The sequence below is a fragment of the Chiloscyllium plagiosum genome, unplaced genomic scaffold (genome assembly GCF_037043375.1).
Source record: "Chiloscyllium plagiosum isolate Xiang-an unplaced genomic scaffold, Cpla_swu_hap1 HiC_scaffold_32, whole genome shotgun sequence".
Taxonomy (NCBI): Eukaryota; Metazoa; Chordata; class Chondrichthyes; order Orectolobiformes; family Hemiscylliidae; genus Chiloscyllium; species Chiloscyllium plagiosum.
In genome coordinates, this window is record NW_028270170.1 from 38,603,137 (window position 1) to 38,626,094 (window position 22,958).

At 40.2% G+C, this 22,958-nt stretch overlaps 1 protein-coding gene and 1 long non-coding RNA gene across 2 annotated transcripts in view; one reads left to right on the top strand and one right to left on the bottom strand.

Annotated features, from left to right (window-relative positions):
* Positions 1–22,958, top strand: part of LOC122540010 (unconventional myosin-Id) — a 533,316-nt gene that overhangs the window by 493,049 nt on the left and 17,309 nt on the right. The gene's annotated exons all lie outside the window — the stretch shown is intronic.
* Positions 1,156–15,706, bottom strand: LOC148141810 (uncharacterized). Its single transcript, XR_015752518.1, has 3 exons — positions 15,689–15,706; positions 12,924–12,994; positions 1,156–2,104 (listed from the first exon to the last, which is right to left on the bottom strand). It is a non-coding gene; the product is annotated as an uncharacterized LOC148141810 (long non-coding RNA).

The window sequence follows — 22,958 nt, forward strand, 5'->3', positions numbered from 1 at the left end:
AGCACTTTTACCCAAGGTGGTGCACCAAAAGGAAACTTCCTGTATCGAGCTACCCACCTCAGCAATGAAAATTGGGTCCATTAATTCTGGTTTTTTTCCACAGACCTGCTATGTATTTACAGAATTTTCTGTTTTTAAATTTGAACTTGTTGCATATGCAGTGTTTTGCTCTTGTGCTGCATTTTGGCACTTTGACGATTACTTCAATAGTTGAAATTTGTCAGGTGATTTAGTAATGGTTCTTCTTTCACAGAACCAGTAGTTGGCTGATCACTGTGGTGATGCATTTAAGCAACCTGGGCAACATCCACATTTTCCTATGGTGCTGGAACACATCGTTCTGAGGTGTATTTCTTCAACAGAACTAAATTAACACAGACGTCAGCAGTGTTTCTTGCCTAAAATGCAAACATGTTTCAGGATTAACTCTAATTTTCCCAGTTCAGTGGATCACAAGATCCCAAGGTTGATTTTGGATGTGTGCAAAATTAGCTGATTTCAGCCAAGATTGTGGCTCTGGGAGGAAGCTGTAAGTACAATTGTTGTCTTTTGATTCCAGCAGTCTGCACATTTTTTCCCCATCCCCTGATCCCATTGCCTTTCTTTCATCCAGGTGACGTAACCTGGACCAGCCTGAATTGTATTCTCTAAACAGTCTTGCTAAATCTCTCAGTATATTTACCTTTTAAAAGCTCTTCTCATTAGTCAATTGCCTAATCTGTCCCTCCTGGCCCAGCATGAGTCTTAGTTGTGAGTGTACATACAATATTTCGTGACATTAAAGACAATATTTAAATGGATAATGTTGTTTGTGATGCTGCTATATTGCCAATCACCTCTTTGACACCTGGACTGTACAACCCCAAGCTCCTCACCCTATCTCACAAACTGTTCCTAATACATGCATGTGAAAGACAAAAACAAATGTAACAGCCAAAGGCAATGATATCTAGCTCCAGGATTGTCAAGCCACAGTCAACAGTGTCTGGACTCTGTGCTGCAATCTGAGGGCAAACATTGGTATAGTGCTTAATGTCACTGGACTAGTAATCCATCAGAAACAAAGTTACAAATCACACAACACCGGGTTATAGTCCAACAGGTTTAATTGGAAGCACTAGCTTTTGGAGCACCGCTCCTCCTTCATGTGTTGTGGAGTGCACAATTGTAAGACACAGAATTTATAGAAAAAGTTTACAGTGTGATGTAACTGAAATTATATATTGAAAAATACCTTGACTGTTTGTTAAGTCTCTCATTTGTTAGAATGACCACGATAGTTTCACTTCTTCCATATGTAAATCACAAAACTTTTTTTAAAAGTTACATTCTCAAGTTAACTGTAACAATTGGTGTCAGCACAGGTAAGATGTTGAGATGTTGAAGATGTTATCCCCTTGTGCTCCCTGTCTGTGCCATGATATTTAGACTGATTCTAATCTAAAAAGTGAGTTAACAGAATCTTACATGAATTCATGCAGTTTTTGAGCAAAGTACAATGTAACTCTGCAAGTACAAATTCACCCCACAAATGTATATGTGTATTGTGCATGTGGGTTTTTGTGTGTGTGTGTGTGTGTCTGTGTCTGGGGTGGGGGGGTTGTGAGTATCTGTGAGAGAGACTGTATACGTGTGTGTGAGTTTAAAGTATTTAAGTCTGTGAGAGGGTGCATATGAGAGGGTGGGAATGTGTGTGTATGTAGGAGTGTGTGTGAGTGTGTATAAGAGTGCCTGTGCATGTGTGTGTGCGCACACACCAGTAGGAGTGTCTGTGTGTGTGTGTATAGTGCAATGGTGGTCACCTGTACTGTGACATGAACCCAAGGTCCTGGTTGAGACCCTCCCTATGGGTACCGAATTTAGCTGTCAACCTCTGCTCGGCTAATTTTCGCTGCTGCCTGTCCCGAAGTCCGCCTTGGAAGATGGTTACCTGAAGGTCCGAGGTCGAATGTCCTGGACCGCTGAAGTGTTCTCCACTGGGAGGGAACACTCCTGTCTGTTGATTGTTGTGTGGTGCCCATTCATCCGTTGGCGTAGCCTTTGCTCGGTTTCGCCAATGTACCAAACATACATTTTTGGAGAAACTCTGCAGGTCTGGCAGCATCTGTGGAGGGAGAAACAGAGTTGAAGTTTCAAATCTCATATGATCTCTTCAGAAAAGCATTTCGAGTGAAAACTCTAGGGATATGGATTTAACTTGGCAGTAGCTGGCAACATTTGAATTGTTTCATTGTTATGTTGGCTAATCCACTGATCAAGAGCTGAGAGTAAGAAAAGGGAAAGGGTTAGTAGCTAAATAATATGACTGCTGCAAACAGTACTGTTCAACATGCGACCCAGGTTAAACCAATGAGCTAGATTGGTCTGACAAGTCTGACCCCCATACTGTTCCTGTGCATTGCAACTGAATGTTTGGACTGGTTCCAGGTAACATGTGCAATCCAAGAGATAGGGCTTGGCCACAGATTGTTACAGGTATATCCATGATATGGTACTAGAACATTCAGGAGGCAGAATTAAATGTAGTTTATAACAACTGTTTGGCGTAAAAGATTGTGCTGTCATTTGTTAGGTATGCAGTTTGTTTAATGGGAAAGAATGAAGGCTTTCTGTCGGTCGCTCAATGTTAATTTGTATGCATGGGTTATCATCAATCTGCATTGTGATGCTTTATGCCCTATGCATATAGAAGAGAAACTGGATGAGAGTTTTGGGGGGAGTTGCTATTGCATTATATCAATGATCTTTAGAAAACCGAGCAGCAATTAGTCACGTAGAGACATGTACACATACTCACGTACCTGGATGTGTGCAAGTACAATTGCAAGTTTGAGAAAGGGAACTTGAAGGCAAAAGGGAAGTTGCACTGCAATTTATTTTCATTCAAAGACTGACAGGCTACAAGTTTCCATGGAATGAAGGTCATATCATAAGTTTAACAGTTTAAGTTGATACATGAAACAGTTAGATGCTTTTTTAAAAGTGCAATAAAGATTGTGGTGAGAAGGCCAAGTATTTTGAGGTGTAGCAAAAGTTTTTTTTGTTTGTCGGGCAGTGTGGCCTTTTACATTTTAATGATTCTTCTGAAATTGGAATGAGTTCCTATTCGTCCCCTTGTCTTGACTTTCTGCAAAATAGTTCGATTTCTTTTTACAAATATAAAGATGTCAAAAGCAATCTCTGCAAAGTGCAAAGTTTTCTGAAAAATCCAAGTGCTTCATCCTGAATTTCATTGATTAAATAGATACTCCTCTGGTGGTGATATAGTTTGAGACCGAGGACATGTTGGATAAGTCATTGGTGAGGCTGCACTTAGAGTACTGTGTATAGCCTTGGTCACCCTGTTATAGGAAAGACATAGTTAAACTGAAAACAGTGCGAAGAAGATTTATGAGGATGTTGTCAGGATTATTAGGCCTGAATTATGGGTAGAGGATAGGACTTTATTCCTTGGAATGTAAGAGAATAAGGGGTGACCTTATTGAGGTGTACCAAATCGTGAGGGGCATAGATAGCATGAATACATACAGTCATTTCCACAGGGAAGGGGAATTGAAAACTAGAGGCCATAGCTTAAGGTGAGAGGGGAAAGATTTAAGAAGAACCTGAGGGGCAACTTTTTCACACAGAGAGTGGTGTGTATATGGAATGGGCTGCCAGAGAAAGTGGTTGAGGAAGGTACAACAGCAACATTTAAGAAAAATTCGGTTAGGTACATGGATGGGAGAGTTTAAAGGGATATGAACCAAATGCAGGCAATTGGAACAAACTGATTAGGCTACCATGGACCAGTTTGGGCCGAAGGGCCTATTTCTATGCTGTACTACTCTGTAACTCTACAACATGGCATGGTTGAGACCTATAGTGTAGAATTCAGATATGCCAGAAAGGTGAAATCAAAAGGTTTCATCCAAGCCTCGTGAATTTAAACACAGTGAAAGATGCCAGCCTAAGTTAAACATATCTTTTGTTATGGTTGGTGTTTATATTTGTGTGAATTATCATTCCATTGTGTGAGTATTCTTCACTCTGGTATTAAAACCAAAAGTTGTTTCAGGGAATTAACCTACAAACTTAAATAATTTATATTTCTTAATCCTGCTTAAATATCATTGCTCAATAAAGGGCAAAAAGAAGCAACAGTTCCAAAAGAGATTTCCTATTACAGTACATTTCCAGTCCATTGTGACAACTGGCATCTCCAGAGGTAATTTGTGGAAATGAGGCAGTCCAATTGGCTCATGTGTCACTATAGGAGAACGTAGGAAACAGTGATCATTGAAGCATAAAGTTTAGATTGATTGTGAAAAAAAGACCAGGAGCAATCCAGAAGAAGAAGAATTATTAGAGAGAAAAGCAGACAAATCCAGAGTTCTCTGGGTGATGAGAAAAATGGTGACTAAGATGGAGAAGAAAAGGTCTGTCTTTGTCAGGGTTGGATGATGCACCCAAGAATCAGGCTGAATAAAAACTGATCAAGGAGAATTGAAAAATCATTTTAGAGACGCATAGAGAGAGAATGAAAAGGGACTGGCAGCTAATGTAAAAGTCAATTCAAGAGTCTTCTGTCAGCATATAAATGGTAAAAAGATGTTAAAAGGATAATTGGGGCCTACTGGGGACAAAAAGCAGATTTGCACTGAGATAATGGCTGAGATATTACATAAATACATCAATGCATGACCTCTGTCTTTGCCAAAGAAGAAAATGTTCCTCAAATGTTGATGAAAGATGAGGTCGTTTAGATGTTCAAATGATTTATAATTAACATGGAAGCATTGGATAGGTTGGCTGTATTTAAGGTTGATAAGGTATCAGGACTGAATAAGATGCCACTAATGCAGTTCAAGGAACAGAGATTCTAAATTGTGAAGTCATTGGTCATAATTTTACAATCTTCCTTAAACTCGAGGATGGTGCCCAAGGACTGAAGAATGCCAAGTTGTACAAATTCTAGAAACAATAATTTCAGCCAAAATTAACTCTCACTAGGGAAAATGCCACTTAATTCATAGAAAGCCGATACAGAATTATGAAGGGCAAATTGTACGTAGCAATATTACTGGAATTCTTTGAGTTAACAGAGAGGTTGTTGAAATAATGCTGTCGATGCAGTGTACATGAAGTGATACGTAAAGTGAGTAAAGTTAATGCTCCATCTATAAACTGGATGATTGTAAGGTGGATGCAAAATTGGCACAGTGACAGAAAACAGTTAGTTGACTGATTGAAGGTTTGTTGTCGAGTTCACCAGGTCTCAGTACTGGGGAACCTTCCACTTCCTGACATATACTAATGACCTTGGTGTACAGAGCACAGTTTCAAAAGTTTGGGAGATTTTGACTGTACCCACACAGGAAAGCACTCAATTCTTTTTAATGAGAAGTTTCCCTGAACTGAACTTGCTTGCCATCTTCCTCAGTGCAATTTGGTGGTTTACTATCTGACTACCTCTTCAAATGCATCTTGTGGCTGGCAGAGATCCCCAACAATATTCTGGCCACGCCCAGAGGCTGATTCTCTCATGGTTCCCAGATGGTCAGGAATTTGTTTATAAAATTTAAGGTAATTTATCATACGACATTAAATTGCCTCCATAACCACTATTAAAGTACCTCAATCATCCCAATAAATTAACCTCCGTGTTCCTATAAATTAACACAAACATCAATACCCCCGATTACTGCACAGACATTTTGAATTCAAAGTCACCTTTAAAAGGATTCTTTCTGGAGCTGATTTTTCCTTCAAACAATGAGAGTAATTCCCATTCAGTTTGGTAAATGAGAAAGTTCTTCCACAATGTAACCACAGTGCTTTCCTGCAGCACACCCAGTGGAATCCCTGATTTACCATTCTGTCATCGCTCTGATTGGCCAATCAGGGCATTGAAAGGCTACTGGTGATAGGGAGGCGAAAGTTTTGAATCAGACTGGATGCTGCTGAGAAGGTTTTTTTTGTGCACGTGGCAGTGTCTCAGCATAGCATTCCAATTCCAGTTTGCAGTGTAGTGTGAGAGGGAATGTTTTGGGTGTTGAGTGAAACAGTGAAACTGGCACAAGGGAAGAGAAAGTGAGGAGACAAAACTGAAATATTTGAGAAATTTGGAGAAGACTGTTGGGACCCTGGAATGTTAACTTAAAAAAAAGACTGTCCTGATAAAACCAGGATATCTTGTCAGCAGACTTCGCTGCTGCATTTGTATGAAACAAGTGACTTCACTTCAAATGAATCTTATTGTATGTTGAAGCAAAGTTGTTTGCTTATACATGGAGTGGAGCCAGTCAGATGACGTTTTGGAAGGATTCCATAGCTCCGGATCTGAGATGTTGTAAAGTTACGAGACTTGAGAGTTAAAGTTGAGGTTCTGGGTACTGCCAATGATTATTCAAAGTGAGATTCTATAGCAAAACAAAATGAAACAATTCTGAAAGCTGGATATAGCAAAATAGATTTGGCGACCTTTCTCGTTTGAGATGTGGCCTTACCCAGTTTCAGTTTCCCTCTGCTACCTCAGCTGTATATGAGCTTGTGTGTCTCAGAAGAACAAGAGTTGTTTTTCTAAAGTGAAACAAAGGTTTATGCAAATGATTTGCCCCAAATCACTTCCTGAATGTTAATGAAGAAAGAAAATGTGCAAGTTAAATCAGTTAAGTCTGCATAAGATGGGTCGTGACTCATAGATAAATAGTTTATTTGCATATTTCACTTGTTCATCCAATAACTTTCAGATATTTGTCTTATTTTCTCAAAAACCTCTCAATGCCATCCTTACAGCAATCATTCAAGGACTCATGAAGTTTGCTCAGGTGACCCACATTCTGACTGTCCTATCACTATCTCTTTATTGTAACCATGAAGGTCAGGCTGGGAGCTAATCAAATACAGACCAGGATACAGACAGTATCGAACACAGCAGCTCACTGGTTAGCACTACTGCCTCACAGTGCCAGGAACCCTGGTTTGATTCGAGCCTCAGGTGACTTTGTAGAGTTTGCACATTCTCTCAGTGTCTGTGTGGGTTTCCTCCCACAGTCCAAAGATGAGCAGGTTAGGTGGATTAGCCATGCTAAATTGCCCTTGGTGTCCAGGGATGTGCTGGCGAGATGGATTAGCCATGGAAATGCAGAGTTACAGGGACAGAGTAGGGGTTGGGCTTGGGTGGGATGCTGTTTGGTGGTTCCATATGGACTCAATGGGCTGAATGGCCTGCTTCTACACTGTAGCAATTCAATGATTCTATGATCATTCTGAAGTCAAGTATTAGAACATACTATGATTTCCCTATCCACCCGTTATTACTACATTGTTTAACTATGAGTGCAGACAGTGTTCATAACCTACTTGACCAAGGATGGCTTTGCAGCTAAACCAAAATTCTGCTGTCATCTTACCTGATATTCACTTCAGGAGCAATGAGCACTGTCTTGGGTCTAATTCCAGAAATATCTCAACTTCTGGAGAAGAATGACATTGACTTCAGCAGAACATACTGCATAGAAAAATAATAATAGGCCAGATCATCTAAGCTATCTATTACATTTGACAATAAGGACTGGCATTTTCACCATAAGAGAAAATGAGGTCTGCAGATGCTGGAGATCAGAGATGGAAATGTGTTGCTGGAGAAGCGCAGCAGGTCAGGCAGCATCTAGGGAACAGGAGAATCGACGTTTCGGGCATTAGCCCTTCTTCAGGATTCCTGAAGAAGGGCTAATGCCCGAAACGTCGATTCTCCTGTTCCCTAGATGCTGCCTGACCTGCTGCGCTTCTCCATTTTCACCATAAGACAAAGGAGCAGAAGTCCATCAAGTTTGCCCCGCTATTTATAGCAACCAGGCTGATTTGATAATTCACAACTCCATTTTCTTGCCTTTACCCCTTAAATCTAGATTCCCTTACTGTTTAGAAGTCTGTCAATCTCAGCCATGAATGCACTGAAGCAACCCTAAAGTAACTGATCCCAAAGAGGCTGAGGAGTGACCTTATGAAGGACGTGGATATGGTGAATAGCCAAGGTCTTTTTCCCAAGATAGGGGAGTCCAAAACTAGAGGGCATAGGTTTAAGGTGAGAGGGGAAAAATATAAAAGGAACCTAAGGGGCAACGTTTTCATGCAGGGGGTTGGGGGGTGCATGTATGTATCGAATGAGCTACCAGAGAAAGTGGTGAAGGCTGGTACGTTTAAAACGCATCTGGAATGGTACATGAATTTAAAAAAGGTTTAGTGGGATATGGGCAAAAGGCTAGCAAATGGGGCTAGGTTATTTTAGGATATCTGGTTGTCATGGACGAGTTGGACTGAAGGATCTGTTTCCAAGGTATACATCTCTGACTATGATTTCAAACAAAAAAATCATGAATATGAGCATATAGCACAGAGAGATAGTTATCTATCATTATATTATCTGTCACAAAGATATTACACCTTGGAGAAACAGAGGCAATTCTAAACCTCAGAGCCTAGGCAGCTGAAGATGGGTAAAAAGCTAAATTTAGCACAGAGATCTCAAAGGCTAATAGACAGAGGTTCAGAAGGACAAAGCCATGGAGAGATTGAAACCAACAATGAATTTTAAGGTCAACTTAACTGAGAGATGACATAGGTCAACCAGCACAGGATGCTGGATGAACAGAACTTTGTGAGAGTTAGAACACGCACAGCATAGTTTTAATTGAAGTCAAATTTATATAGGGCAAAATATTAGAGGCTGGTCAGCAGTCATTGTAATAATCAAGTCTAGAACTGGTACAGTCAAAAATGCTGGATTGAACAGTAGATGGGTTGAGACAGTTGTGAAGGTGGTTAATGTTATGGACAGTTTTGGTGAAAGAGTACATGTCTGATCAGAAACTCATATCAAGTGTCACTTAAGATACAGAACTTGGAACAACTTACCTCAGTCAGGTTCTGTCTTCCACATTGTTTAATTTGATATTACCTGCAGGTTTCTATAGCATGTCTCTGATTTCTGAGTTCAAATTATTTGTGGTGAACAATAGTATTCCCACCACAGGCCCCAGGATTTCTCTCCTCTGTATTGTAACCATATTGGCTAGTCACTTGCGAAAGGGCATTGGATGTATAGTTCAAAAATTTAGGGTTATGTGGAAATAGTGTGAAAGGGGGTTTAATTGAAATCTCTTTCAAAGGACAGACACTGGCATAATGAGTGAAGTGGCAGATTCCTGCATTATAACAACAATGACTCTGCGTCAATCCTTTGTGAGACCTGGCACTTATCATGTGTTACTTATGTAGCAGCTCATTGAAAGGTTTCTTAAAGGCCCTATATATCTGATCCATTGCATTTTTGGTGCATGGGATTTTTGGCATCTGTAGTTAGGCTAGCATTTAGTGCGCCCGTCTTATAATGATCAGAGAACGGTTAAGAATGAGTTACATTGCTGTGGGTCACATGTAGGCCAAACCCGGTAAGGATGGCAGATTTTCTTTATGACAAGCAAGACTGGTTACATGGTTGCCATTGGAATAATTTTAAATTTAAGGTTTCATTGAATTCAAATTTCACTATCTGTCATGTTGAGGTTCAAGCCCATGTCCCTAAATTAAGATGGGTCTTTTGATCACTACTGAAAATGTGTTGCTGGAAAAGCGCAGCAGGTCAGGCAGCATCCAAGGATCATTCCTGAAGAAGGGCTCATGCCCGAAACGTCAATTCTCCGGCTCCTTGGATGCGGCCTGGCCTGCTGCGCTTTTCCAGCAACACATTTTCAGCTCTGATCTCCAGCATCTGCAATGCTCACTTTCTCCTCTTTTGATCACTAATCCAGTAACAGCGACTCTATGCCTTTACCTTCACTTTCCATTACCTTTGCAAAGTAGCTGTATAGATTGAGTGGACCTGGATTTTAGAATAAATCACTTATTATGTCAAACTTTCAAATCAACAGTAGAATATCCGGGGGTCTCATTTGTCATAGGGTCATTGAGTCATTTGTCACATCATATCTTTGGCTGATTATCTTTATATTTATTAATCATTTAAATAGTTTTCTGATATGTTGGACGGGGCTGGGGGGGGGGTGGGGGCGGCGGCAGGGCACAGTATAACTGCTAGCTCAGTTGACTGGACAGCTAGTTTGAGATTTGGAGTGTAGGTTCAATCCCACAACGGCTGATGTTACAATGAAGGACTCTCCTTCTCAACCTCTCCCCTTGCCTGAGGTGTGATGACCCTCTGGTTAAACCACCAGTCATCTCCTTAATGAGAGAGCAGTCAGACTATGGCAACTTTAGCTTTTTTACCTTTCTATTTTTATAGATTACCACAGGAGAAAGATAGTTGTCAGGAACAATGTGGGTCTTTTAATGTCTGATCACAGTGATATGGTCAATTAACATAAAGGGAAAGCAGACAAGGATTTTCAGCGTTTCCTGGATTTTTCCTGTGGCAGTGTGTCTGTTCTCCAACCCACTCTCCCCTCTATCCCTACCTCCCCCACTGGGGGCCTGGTCTGGGTTGGTCTCACCCTCTAGTCTCATGCAGGCAGCCTGGAGAGACTGATCAGAATCAGAGGTTTTCTGCCCAGCAGAGGGGGTGTTGGGCAGAAAGGCACCAAAAAAAGGGTCCAGAAGGCCTTTCCCCTCCCGGGGTAGGCCTTCTGCCCTCAGCCATCCTGATCTTTAAATTATACCAGCGACTGAGGTCTCTGATCCAGCTCAGTGACAAACAGCTCTCCCTGGTCTAGCTGAAACTCTTGGGTTGCTCCTTAATTAGACTGTGGGCCCAGAGATAGCCAATTAGGAAGCCACCACCTGTAAAATCTCAGTGCCAATATCGCTGTTGGCAAGTGCAGGCTCGTGATTCCACTTGTTCATTCTCCCAAAGCCTATGGTAAAATTCAGTCCATTGTGGCATTGTTTTTAAATGTTGGATATAGCATTGCATATGACAGTAATCACAGGCTCCATTGTTCCTATTTTCACATGAGACGGGTAGGTATTGAATGTAATTGTGGCAAATTTAAACCTCCAGTACAGCAAAACTTCATAGAAAGGGGAAGTTAAGTTCTTATGTCTGTACAAATGTCAGTCCCATGGGTGAACTGTGACCGCTGACCTCATGCTCAACTCATACCCATCCCAATTGAGACAGGCAGATAACATGAGTACTGCCACATTGCACTGTCCACAGATGAGTTCCCAAATCCAAAATCAATGAAATGAAACAACTTATAACTAATTGACTTGCAAACTGTTACAATAGACAAGTTCATTACCTTGAAAATTATTGACATTCAATATTTTTAAAATTGAAAGGAGCTTGTGCTTACTGTGTTAAACTAGAATAGAAATATCTATGTGTATTCCATTCCATCCAATGTTTTTCTCCATCTTCATTCTTCCTTCCTCTGACCACTTCAGAGGATTTGGCTCCTGTTGAAGCATATGTTCACAAGCTCCTGCTGCTTTGCAGCACGTTATCGATGGTTTGTATTTTTTTCAGTGCCTCAGTGTTGGGGTCCTATAGCACATGTGGTAAATGGGTGGTAAATAAACTTAATATTACTCTGTTGTTTCAAGTAATGTCCTTGGCTCAATGGATAACCTTACTCAGGTCTCTGTCTCTGTGTAGGTTTTTGGTTTTCTCTCTGTCCTTGCGTGAGTCTTTAGCCTTACCTCTGATCAACATGAGTCTGCATTCTTCTTCCTGTTCCTTGTATCAGCAGACCTTCCTCATCATTAGCAGTGGTGCTCAGCAGTGTTAATATGAGGTTGGCTCAAAGTTGATGTGGATCTGAAGTAGCATAAACTGTGATAAGCCTGAAAGCACCAGTTCGTTATAAGGCAGTGGTTGGCCAAACCCCAGTGAGAATCAACGTGCTTTGGGTGTTTACTGTGCTATCGACAGCTCCCTTTATAACTCACCCTGGTCTAATCTTAATGTTGGCCGATCACTGAGGAGCGAGTGAATCGGCACGGTGGCTCAGTGGATAGCACTGCTGCCTCACAGCACCAGGGTCCCAGGTTTGATTCTCAGCCTTGGGTGACTGTCTGTGGAGTTTGCACATTCTCCCCGTGTCTGCGTGGGTTTCCTCCGGGTGCTTCGGTTTCCTCCCACAGTCCAAAGATGTGCAGGTCAGGTGAATTGGCCGTGGTAAATTGCCCGTAGTGCTAGGTGCATTAGTCGGAGGGTAATGGGTCTGGGTGGGTTACTCTTCGGAGGGTCGGTGTGGACTTGTTGGGCCGAAGGGCCTGTTTCCACACAGTAGGGAATCTAATCTAATCTAATCTAAAGGATAGAGAATGACCAAGAACTATTGACACACACCTGGGGCAGATGGAGGAATTGGCTCGGGATGTGTGACATCTTAAAAATAACAATTGTTTTGCTTCACCGCCCTAGCATTTTACTCCATTAATGAGAGTAAATGAATTATCAACTTTACTTCCTGTCAGCTCTACACTTTGCCACTTCTCATTGGAAATGAAAAATATCAACCTGGATCCTATTTGTAATCACCAACCACTCACCTGTACTACAACAACACTTTTCAATTTTAAAAACACTTTCTCGTGGTGAAATAACTCATAGTTTTCCATATGAGATATAAATATAATTTTAAGAAATATCTTATGATTTGGATAGTTCAGTAATGATCATATAAAGCTTTATTGCTCTTTCACAATTTCAGGAGATCCCAAAGCACCAATTAAATAATTGTTGTCGCCCAGTCACTGTTGTACTTCAGAAAACACCACAGACAATTTGCACACCAAAAGCTCCCACAAACAACAATTTTATATTAACCAAATTACCTATTGCAGAGCCATTGATTGAATAATAAACATTGGTCATGCCAATGGGGATAATTTCAAATCAAGGTAGTCTTTTACATCCGCCAGAGAGAGCAGTCAGAACACTGGTTTAATGTTTCATGTGTTTCTGCAGCACTGACCTTACTGTACTGGTGCATCAGCCTGGATTTTGTCCTCCAATTTCTAGGAGTTTGAATCCCCAATCTTCAGGCTGAAAATAAAAAGCTCCCAACTGAGAAACAATTAGAGGTATCAAAGAGGTTAAAATATCATCTGGGATTTTGGCAGTTAGGGGAGAAATTTTGGTGTGAAACTGATTAGAAATCTAGGGAGTCAAAAGCAGAAATTGTTTGAACTGTGAAGCAGGTATGCCATCATCCAAAGGAAATTCCTCTGTACAGTGGCTGATTCCATTCATCATACAGATATACCTTGCGAGTTTCCTAATTTTGGAAGAGTTGCAAATCACCTTCAGTGACTCCTGTTTCCACATGTTCCACATGCTGCAGTGTTACACATGACCTTGGAATCAGAAGCCAACAACAAAAACAGCTGATCTGAAATTCTCCCAGAAGATTTGTTGAAGTATATCACGTCTGGCTGTGTATCACATCATATCCCTGTTGGCCTTCAGGCATGTCTAACTTCCGTTTGTTATGTAGTGAATCAAACAAGTGAAGATATGCAGAGCAGCCTTCATTTTTCTCAATGGATCCAGTTACTATTTATATAACACTTTGAAAATTGACCAAGATGTGAGTTTTTAGATTACGTGAATTATATTTATGCTTCGCATGCTTTAAAGTATGAGCAACTGCTGTTTGCATAACTTAATTCAGGACGTTATTTAAAATAAATGAGGTGCTTCTATAATTTTGAGGATGTAGACTTTGATTACCTGTGACTAGTTGCCCTCAAAAAGGTGATGTTACATTATCATCTTCTGTCCATGTGGTGGGGGTAAGCCTACAATAATGTTCAATAGGAAGTTGCAGGATTTTGTGTCAAATATAATAAATGATAGTTGTCTAATTCACTCCAAAATATCTGATTTCGTGTATTTCTGGCCTCTTGAGATTTCCCCCGTTTCAACTGGTCATGCTGTGTATTTTCTGACTTTCATGAGTAGTCATGGCATTTATTTTACCAGGCTGGTAAGTTTCTGGTCAATGGTGACTCTGCTATGTTCATAGAGGTTCATAATGGCATTCGATATTGGGATGATATAGGCTCAAACTTGTTGGAGATTGCTATTAACCAGTACTTCTGTCATGAGAGTGTAACTTGCTGAGCATGGATGATGTCAATAGAAAACATATTTAATTCCTATCTAATTACAGAGGGAAGGTCGTTAACAAGCAGCTGAAGTTAGTTGGACAAGGATATCACCCTGAGGAAGTGCTGCAGCAATATGCTGAAGTTAAGTCTGATGACCTAATCTGCCATGATATCCACTTTATCAGGGCTCCCTGGTGCCAGCATCAGCTCACATATCTAACCAGTTATAAATCACACATCCCCAGGTTATAGTCCAACAGGTTTAATTGGAAGCACAGTAGCTTTCGGAGCGCCGCTCCTTCATCAGGAAGCTCCGAAAGCTAGTGCTTCCAATTAAACCTGTTGGACTATAACCTGGTGTTGTGTGATTTTTAACTTTGTACACCCCAGTCCAACACCAGCATCTCTAAATCCTAACCAGTTATGTTAGCAAAAACGTTCCTGACTAAAAGCTACAGAAAAAGTCCCTCACTTCCTGTAAACTTACTTTTGAAGTATAGTTAGTCATTGTTGTTGATTAAGGTTAATTTCGAAAGTTGATATATTAATCACAAAAATGTTAACAATTGTGCTGCATATGAATGATTCAAGCATCGTTATGATTTTGGGGGCTGTGAGATTGGCTTCTAATCTTTGGTTGCTCCTATCAGTGAACACTTGTGTTCTTATATACAGAAACTGCTTCCGTTTACATGAAAGCAAACCTAAAATAGTTAAAATTGGTTATCAAATTAAACAGGTAAAGAATTGCTTCACATGTGTGAGAACTCAGCATTCTGCCTGTCAGTGGTTCTGTGGTTGCTGTGCGCTGGTGAAAGGCTGCTGAGATCAGACAGCATGACGAGCACATAACATCCGCTGAAGCCATAACCACAGTTGCAGTTGTGACACATGCATCTGTGACTGAACCACAGCTCCTACTAGCATTATCCTCATAACAGTGCTGATGCAGGCAGCACATAAAGCCAAACTGCACTAAAGGCTCACATTTGGCATCCTCACAAAGCATTACTGAGATCAGAATCAGTTTGAACAATTGTTTTGTTCAGTATAGCAGGTTTTTGGGTGCAGTAAGTGAGTAAAGCAGAATTCTATCATTCAATCATAAACTTTCCACCCCATTTGTGGCTTTGCATGATCATAACCATCAAAGTGTTCAGTAGAAAAAAATGCCTATTTCATATAATTACAAATAAAATCTTTGCATTTCAAATATTATCCAATAATTTGTCTGTTAGATATCCAATTTCAGGAGAATGTAGCCTGATCAATGGAGCTGCACAAATAGCTGCCTTTAACTGAAAAGCTTTCAGTTTCATGATTTCTGAAGGAGCACAACATCTGTTATTTACATCTCACTGCAACTCTGTCATATCTCGTTGTGTTAGTTTAATTTGGTTGTGTGAAGGATATGAAACTAGGTATAACAATTGGGGTATTTATTATTAGTTCCATAATGGCATCTGATTTGTAAAGCAGCTAAATTTTAAGCAATAACCACAAAGGAAATAAAGTTGATTTTAAAGGAATTGCGATTGTCTAAAATTAACTGAAGCTGATTTAACTTGTTGTATTTGATCATCTCTAACATGGATTCAATGTCAAAGCCATGCATTGTGCAACTCACCCGAATCAGACTGGCGTTTCCTCAAGACAAAGTGCTTTGACCATACTGCAATATTTATGGAGTCATTAATTCAGAACTTAGTTTTAAAGTTTAGATTTTAAAGGATTGTGTAATTTCTTATGCTTTTATTGCTGAAGCCAATTGTCCAGCTGTCCTGTCAGCATTTTTCTTGGGTTAAGAATGTTGCTGGCCCTCCGAGGTAATTGTGCAGACTTTTTCTTCAGAACGCCTCACAGCGCCAGGGTCCCAGGTTTGATTCCAGTCTTGGGCAACTGTCTGTGTGGAGTTTGCACATTCTCCCCGTGTCTGCGTGGGTTTCCTCTCACAGTCCAAAAGATGTGCAGGTCAGGTGAATTGGCCATGCTAAATTGCCTATAGTGTTAGGTGCATTAGTCAGAGGGAAGTGGATCTGGTTGGGTTACACTTCGGAGGGTCGGTGTGGACTGGTTGGGCTGAAGGGCCTGTTTCCACACCGTAGGGAATCTAAAAAAACAGCAACCAATACAGAAAACATGGTACATCACTGTGATCTGGATACTATTGTCAAACCAATATATATAACTTCAGTATATTATTAAAATTCTTGAGTATATCATAAACACATTTGTACATGTTAAATCCCTCCTTGGGGACTTGATCTTGTCTCTGTATCAGAATAGTTTCTTGATCAGCAATTTACATGCATTGCATCTGAATGGTTTGCAGTTAACAATCAAGGGAGTGGAATCTTTCAATTCTGTACTGTGCTGTCTGAGCCTTCACTTAGATCTATGTCAGTTTAAGCAGTGGAAGCTTTGCACAAGAATGATCATGTAATTAGATGTTCCATATTAACCCTTTCAGACTCATAAATGACATTGTCTCCAAACCTTTTTATCTCATGATCCATGTTATATTTTTGTGTGTATCATTGGATTTATGACTACCTCATCTCCATACCCCAAGTCTGGAACATTACAAATTCAGGTGATCTCGAGTTTTCACTATTGCCCCAGAATGTGTTCTCTCTGGACTTTGAAGGCTGGTAGTTTGCTGATGGAAAATCATTAGCTTTGCTTCTCTTCCTGACAGTCTGAGGTCTGTAGGTCCCTTTTAAACTGGAGAACATTTAATCTCCTGGATTCCTTTTGTGGAGGATGTCTTCAATTCTGCACAGGCAATTTCTTCATTGCAATATCATGATCATTGAACACTGATCATCCCTTCTCTCTGGTGGCTTTCATGGAGTTGCATACACCAGATCTTCAGTCTGTGCCAGCAGACTTTACAAGCTTCAGCATAAATCTTCAGAATGTAAAATAGTTTGGATTCTCTCATTCACCCTTAGTACTTACATTAGTGACAAAAACAGCATGTACACTCCCTCAGTTGTACTATTCAAAATTGCTTCTTGCTTGGCATGACCTCTGTCACAGTCACTGAGGCTATAAGCTGGAATGATAAAGAAATTGAATATTATGCATGAACCTGCTCCTTAACCTCAGTGTCTCACATGCAGTTTGTAGCTATTCCAGCTATTTGTTCATCAAGTTGTATTGCACTTAGAGTAACATCCATTAGAGATGCATCATTTGACTCAAATTGGTTATGCTGTTCAGTGGCTATCTTATTGCATGTTTTTTCCTTTAAGCTTTGCTGGCTCTTAAAGTCTGGCTACTAGCACTCCATTCCAGTCACACACCTCCGTCTCATTGACAGTATGAGACAAATTTCTTTTGCCAACATACCTCATCTCAGTGGATTCTGTTGTCTTTGTTTAGGTACTGCCAAAGATTTGGGGTGGGGGGGGGTGGGGGGTGGGGGGGTGGGGGGTGGGGGGGGGGTGGGGGGGGGAGGGGAGGAGGGAGGAGGGAGGAAGTGTGTGTGGTTGGGGTGTCCTATGAAATCTTATACCATCTGTCCTTTGACCTGTTCCCTGACCAGCTGTTCCTTAACTTTATATAGCTTTGTTCCTTCTGGCGTTTAAAGATAGAGGTCAAGACATTCTTTCCTTCCTTGCCTTTTCCACATACCTTATATCCTTGAGTGTTCCATACACACTTCTTTAGCCATGTATCTGTTATTTGCATACATTATAACCAATCTTTGTATGCCTTTCTTACCCCACTCCTATCTAACATGAAACTATACTTTCCAATGCGCTCACTTTATGAATCAAATTCCTGTTTTTTATTACTTGTGTCAATCTCCTTAATTTTTTTAAAATGAAGCTTGGGACTGAATTACTGCAATGATTTTTTTTTTAAATTTGTATCAAGACTAAAAATGGTGTCCATCTAGGATTTTTCAAAAAAATTAACATGTACCGTTGTAAGTGTACTACAGAAATTAAAATGTAGACCATTGGAATTACACTGTGGTTGAGTTACTAAAAATCTAGTAAGACTTCTCTGTGAAGAAATAGATTGCTTGGAACTGGCTTTAACCATCTCTGTACAGCACTTAGAGCTGAGATAGTGTCTTGGCCCAGTATGGTGGTCTTTCAGCGATACATGGCAGTCTCTTGACCTGACGTGGACTTCCAGTATCGAGGTGATTCATTGAAGTGTGGTCCCACCATTACTAAACTCTTACGAAAGACTGTAATGTTTAACTTTGATCTTTTTTTCCCACCTTGTTCTTAAGATACTATACTTAGGTACTTGTAACTAAGATGGCACCTTGTGTGGCAACATTGTACACTTTTCACTGCATACGTGTGACAATAAAATCAAAATCAAATCAAATCCTCAGCAGTGCTTACTACTTGCTGCAGGGAGCCTGGCATCTTTCTTTCACTGAGTCTGGTGAAACACAAATCAGATGCACTGAATAGGAGAGTGGTTACACATTTCCACATGCAGTGACACTCCAGTCTCTGAGAAAAGCAGAGAACAGCTGCCTGCAGCTACCAAGGTTTGAACCAGTACAGGAAGTGTCTCAGATGATGTTGGCCCCATAACTGCAACACAAAAATACACGAGTAAATTCATAACAAAAAGTTTCAGCCTCCACTGTATCTTACATGTCTGATACTGTTTAGTGTCTGGTACAAGTTCAATGGAGTTGAGTTCGCAACTTGACCTGGACTTCTGCATTCCAAAAAGGGTGCCAATATTCACAGCAGCTGAAGAACAGATTCCCTCCATCAGAAAACTTGCACCTGATTGCGTAATTACTCTTGTATGAATCTTCCACTGCCTAAACTGACAGATCTAAGAAAAGAATTTTAGAGTATTGCAGAGAATAGAAACGATCCCCAGATCCTTTGTTATGAATAAAATCCTGCAGCTATCGCGAGAGGGGGTTACTTACATGGAGAATATCTGGCTGCTTTTAACTTAAAAACAATAATTTTATTTAAAACTTATACTAAAACTCTTCTCCTGCAGTTTAATAACCAGTATAAATTCAATAAAATTTTAATTGTTTTTCAAGTCCAGATGTATGCAGCACTTAGGTCTATCTGTGTTGTTAAGGTGAGATTAACTCTATTTTAATCTGGCCATTTTGTGGAGTGCTTTCCCTCAATTGATGATGAGTCTGTTATAGATTGTCTTGTTCAGAAATAATTAAGTTGCTAAAAAGGGAACACATTTGGACTTATTATTCAAAGCCACAGAGGAGGAGGCTAGGCTAGATGTTGTTTCTTAGCTCCCAGACCCAGCATCAAGCCTGGTCCACATTGAAAGGGTGATCTGTCTGCTGATTGTGAAGGTCAACTGCAAAATGAGCTCCAGATGTCTCAGTTATATCCCTTAGTGACCACAAAACTGCTGCATTTTAGTATTAATTGCTGCTAAATTACTAATCTCACTCTTTGCATCCTCCTACTCTAACTCAAGTTCTTCTAAAACCTTTAAAACTGTGAACCTCCTCATCTCACTCAATCATCTTGGCCTAAACTTGAAGCTGTCTACTCTGTTTCACTGGTGCCACTCTTATCTCTGAATCCAAATGTTGTAAATTCAAGTCCACTCCTGAGTTTTGGAATGACAATATGGTTAGGCCAAAGGGCCTGTTTCTGTGCTGTACTTTACTATGTTCTATGAATGTCATCACACAGTGCATCCATAAGGCAGCAGAGGAAGAAGACTGCAGAGTTTGTAATGTTGATAAAGTTTGAAATCCAGTTTTGGGTGCAGGGAAAATCCCATTAAAAGATTTGTTTTTTTTTAAAATAAAAGTCAAAAGTCCCCATCTGTTGGGTTCCAGTATGGTTGAAACAAGGAAAGTAAGTGTGTGTGTTGTGCAAGGAAACTGAAGCAGATGGAAGGAGGTGAAAGTGCAATGTCCCACTGAGTTAGGAGAATGTAATCCCTTGCAGTAAAACAGTCTCCCTTTGGAATCACAGCTGTCATCTCAGCCTCAAAACATCAATTTCAAACTAAGTAAGTGTTAGGGATATTCTTCTTGACTTCTGTGTTGGCGAATTATTAGAGTCTGCAAATCCTTCATTGACACCAAGCCTGGAGTACTGCCACAATAATTAGATTAGATTAGATTACTTACAGTGTAGAAACAGGCACTTCGTCCCAACAAGTCCACACCGACCCTCCGAAGAGCAACACACCCAGACCCATTCCCCTACATTTACCCTTGCACCTAACACTATGGGCAATTTAGCATGGCCAATTCACCTAACCTGCACATTTTTGGACTGTGGGAGGAAACCAGAGCACCCGGAGAAAACCCACGCAGACACGGGGAGAATGTGCAAACTCCACACAGACAGTTGCCTGAGGTGGGAATTGAACCCGGGTCCCTGGCGCTGTGAGGCAGCAGTGCTAACTGCTGTGCCACCATGCCGCCCATAATGTTTACTGAAAACCTTCTGTGAGGTAGCCTTTATTATGTGTGGAGAAACCAAATATTACCAAGTACATCAGCAAATTGTATTTCATAGTACCATTAAAACATGCCAAGGTGCATCACAGGAGCATTATAAGTCAGAATTTCAATAGGGTCACATCAGTGCCCATATGAAAATATTAAACAGGTTCAGAATCTAGATTACTAGATTTCAAGACTGGGGCATATTTTTAAGATGAAAGGAAAAATATTTTTAAAAGACATAAGGGATAACTTTCTTTTTTTACACAGGATGGTTCAGAAGTGGAATGAACTTCCAGAGGAAGTGTTGAATGTTTACAGCATTTAAAAGGCATTTGGATAAATACATGAATAAGAAATGTTTGGAAGGATATGGGCCAAGTGCAGGCAGGTGGGAGTAATTTAGTTTCGGACTATGGTTGGCATGGATTGGTTGGATTAAAGGGTCTGTTCCCATGCTGTATGACAATGACTACATTAGTTATGTTTTGTTTGAGGAAGCTGGACTGAAAGAAACATGGGGTTGGAGAGTGGGATGGAGCTGAATTATGAGGCTTTGTTTGACCAATACCAGCATTGGGTAGATCACCATGTGCAAAGCTTTAACATTAATTTTGCACATACCAGTAAAGTAGTTCACAGTCTGTCATTTACTGCCCTCGATAGCTAGTTGCGTCACCAATCGGAAACAGTCAAGTCTGGCCTTAACTGTAGATTGACATGACAATTTACCTTAAATGCTGAAAATGAATAAAGACATTGATGTATGATTACTTTACTTTAAGTACATAGACAAGGAAAAAAGTTCACTCATACATTACGTAAATAGTATAGCAGCACTCTTAAAAATAACATGAGCTCAATAGAGATCAGTAACAAACACTCCATTGCTCAAATGCCAAGATAAAAATCTGCGGCTACTGCTTGTCCTGGGTTTGATATTGTAACTGTACAACTTGTTTTGTCTGTACAGTGTTGCTCTAATGGAGGCATCGCACCTCTGTAGTTACAGACAGTTGTAGCTGGACATGTTAAAGAAGGTAATATTCTTTGGAAAATTGACTACAGTCATTTGTGCATGTAGGTGAAACCATGCATGTGCAGATGGCTCTTGAATGCAAATACCATCTTAAATAGTGCTTTGCATTGGGAGTAGGCAATCCACAATTAACACCAGTAAAGAATATTAATAACCACAGGGAAAACCAAATAAAAACTGAAGGAACTGCAGATGACGTGGATCAGAAACCAAAACAGAAGTTGCTGGAAAAGCTCAGCAGGTTTGGCAGCATTTGTGCAGAGAAATCACAGTTAGCGTTTCGGGTCCGGCAACCCTTGCTCAAAATCAAAGACATGTCCATTCAATGGTTAGTTCAGCCTGCTCATCCTATAGGCACATTAGCTTTTCACATCCAATAATCTGATGATGTTATCTGTAATTATTGTTACATATTTTCACGGCAACAATTGCTGAGGGTTAAAGTAATATTTCTAATATTTAGTGATTGATCTCCCTCTTCAATTCACAGCATTCTGGAAAAGCAATTGAATTGGTATTGGTGATTTCTTATTTAACAAAGGGTGATCACCTCTAGTCTTTCCATCCTTGTATTGGCATCCCTGCACTGTGCTCTGTTTTCAATCCGTAATCCATAAAACTTAAAACTTGGTTGTGATCACAAACTAAAGTGTCAGCAAATAAATCCTCAAATATTTGTGTTAGTCAAAAGACTGAAAATCTTAACATTGTTTATCTGTTTAAAAAAAAATTGAAGGATTTAAATCAAAATTGTTCTAACCTGCAAACTTTGAGTTGTTATTTTTCATCAGTTGCTCAAGAACATGCTTTTGTTATTCTTATGAAACCCCAATCATCTTGCCCATCAATATTTACCATTGTTAAGTCGGCCTTGAACCAAGAACAGGAAGTCTTGAGTTCTTTAACTGGACCTGCAACAATGTAAGTAGTCTGTGCATGTTTGTTGATGGAATTGATTTCAACCTGTTTAATAGATGAGACATTTACTTTGAGATTGGTACTCATGCACATTGGCCAAATTAATGGAGCAAGCAAAAAGCAAAAATCACTGAAAATACCCAACAGATCAGGCAGCATTATAGAGAGAAACAGTGTTGACATTTCAGGTTGAGACTGGATCTAAAGAAGCATAGAATTATGGGTTTTTAAGCCATTCAACAGTGGGAAGAAGCAGGAAGATCAAGATGGAAGTTTTGTGTTAGAGCGGGAAGCAAGATGGATTAAATAACCGTAAGTTTCATGAGCCAACTGCTAAAAGAGGGTGTTAAATACATAATGTAAGAAACCATACTGAACACTGCTTTTAAAATTGGAGAATGTACAAGAAGTTGTTAGCAACTTGGAAAAACAAGTAAAACTAACTTATATGGAGACGCAATGGCCTCAACTAGTGTGGCCTACATGTGACTCCAGACACAC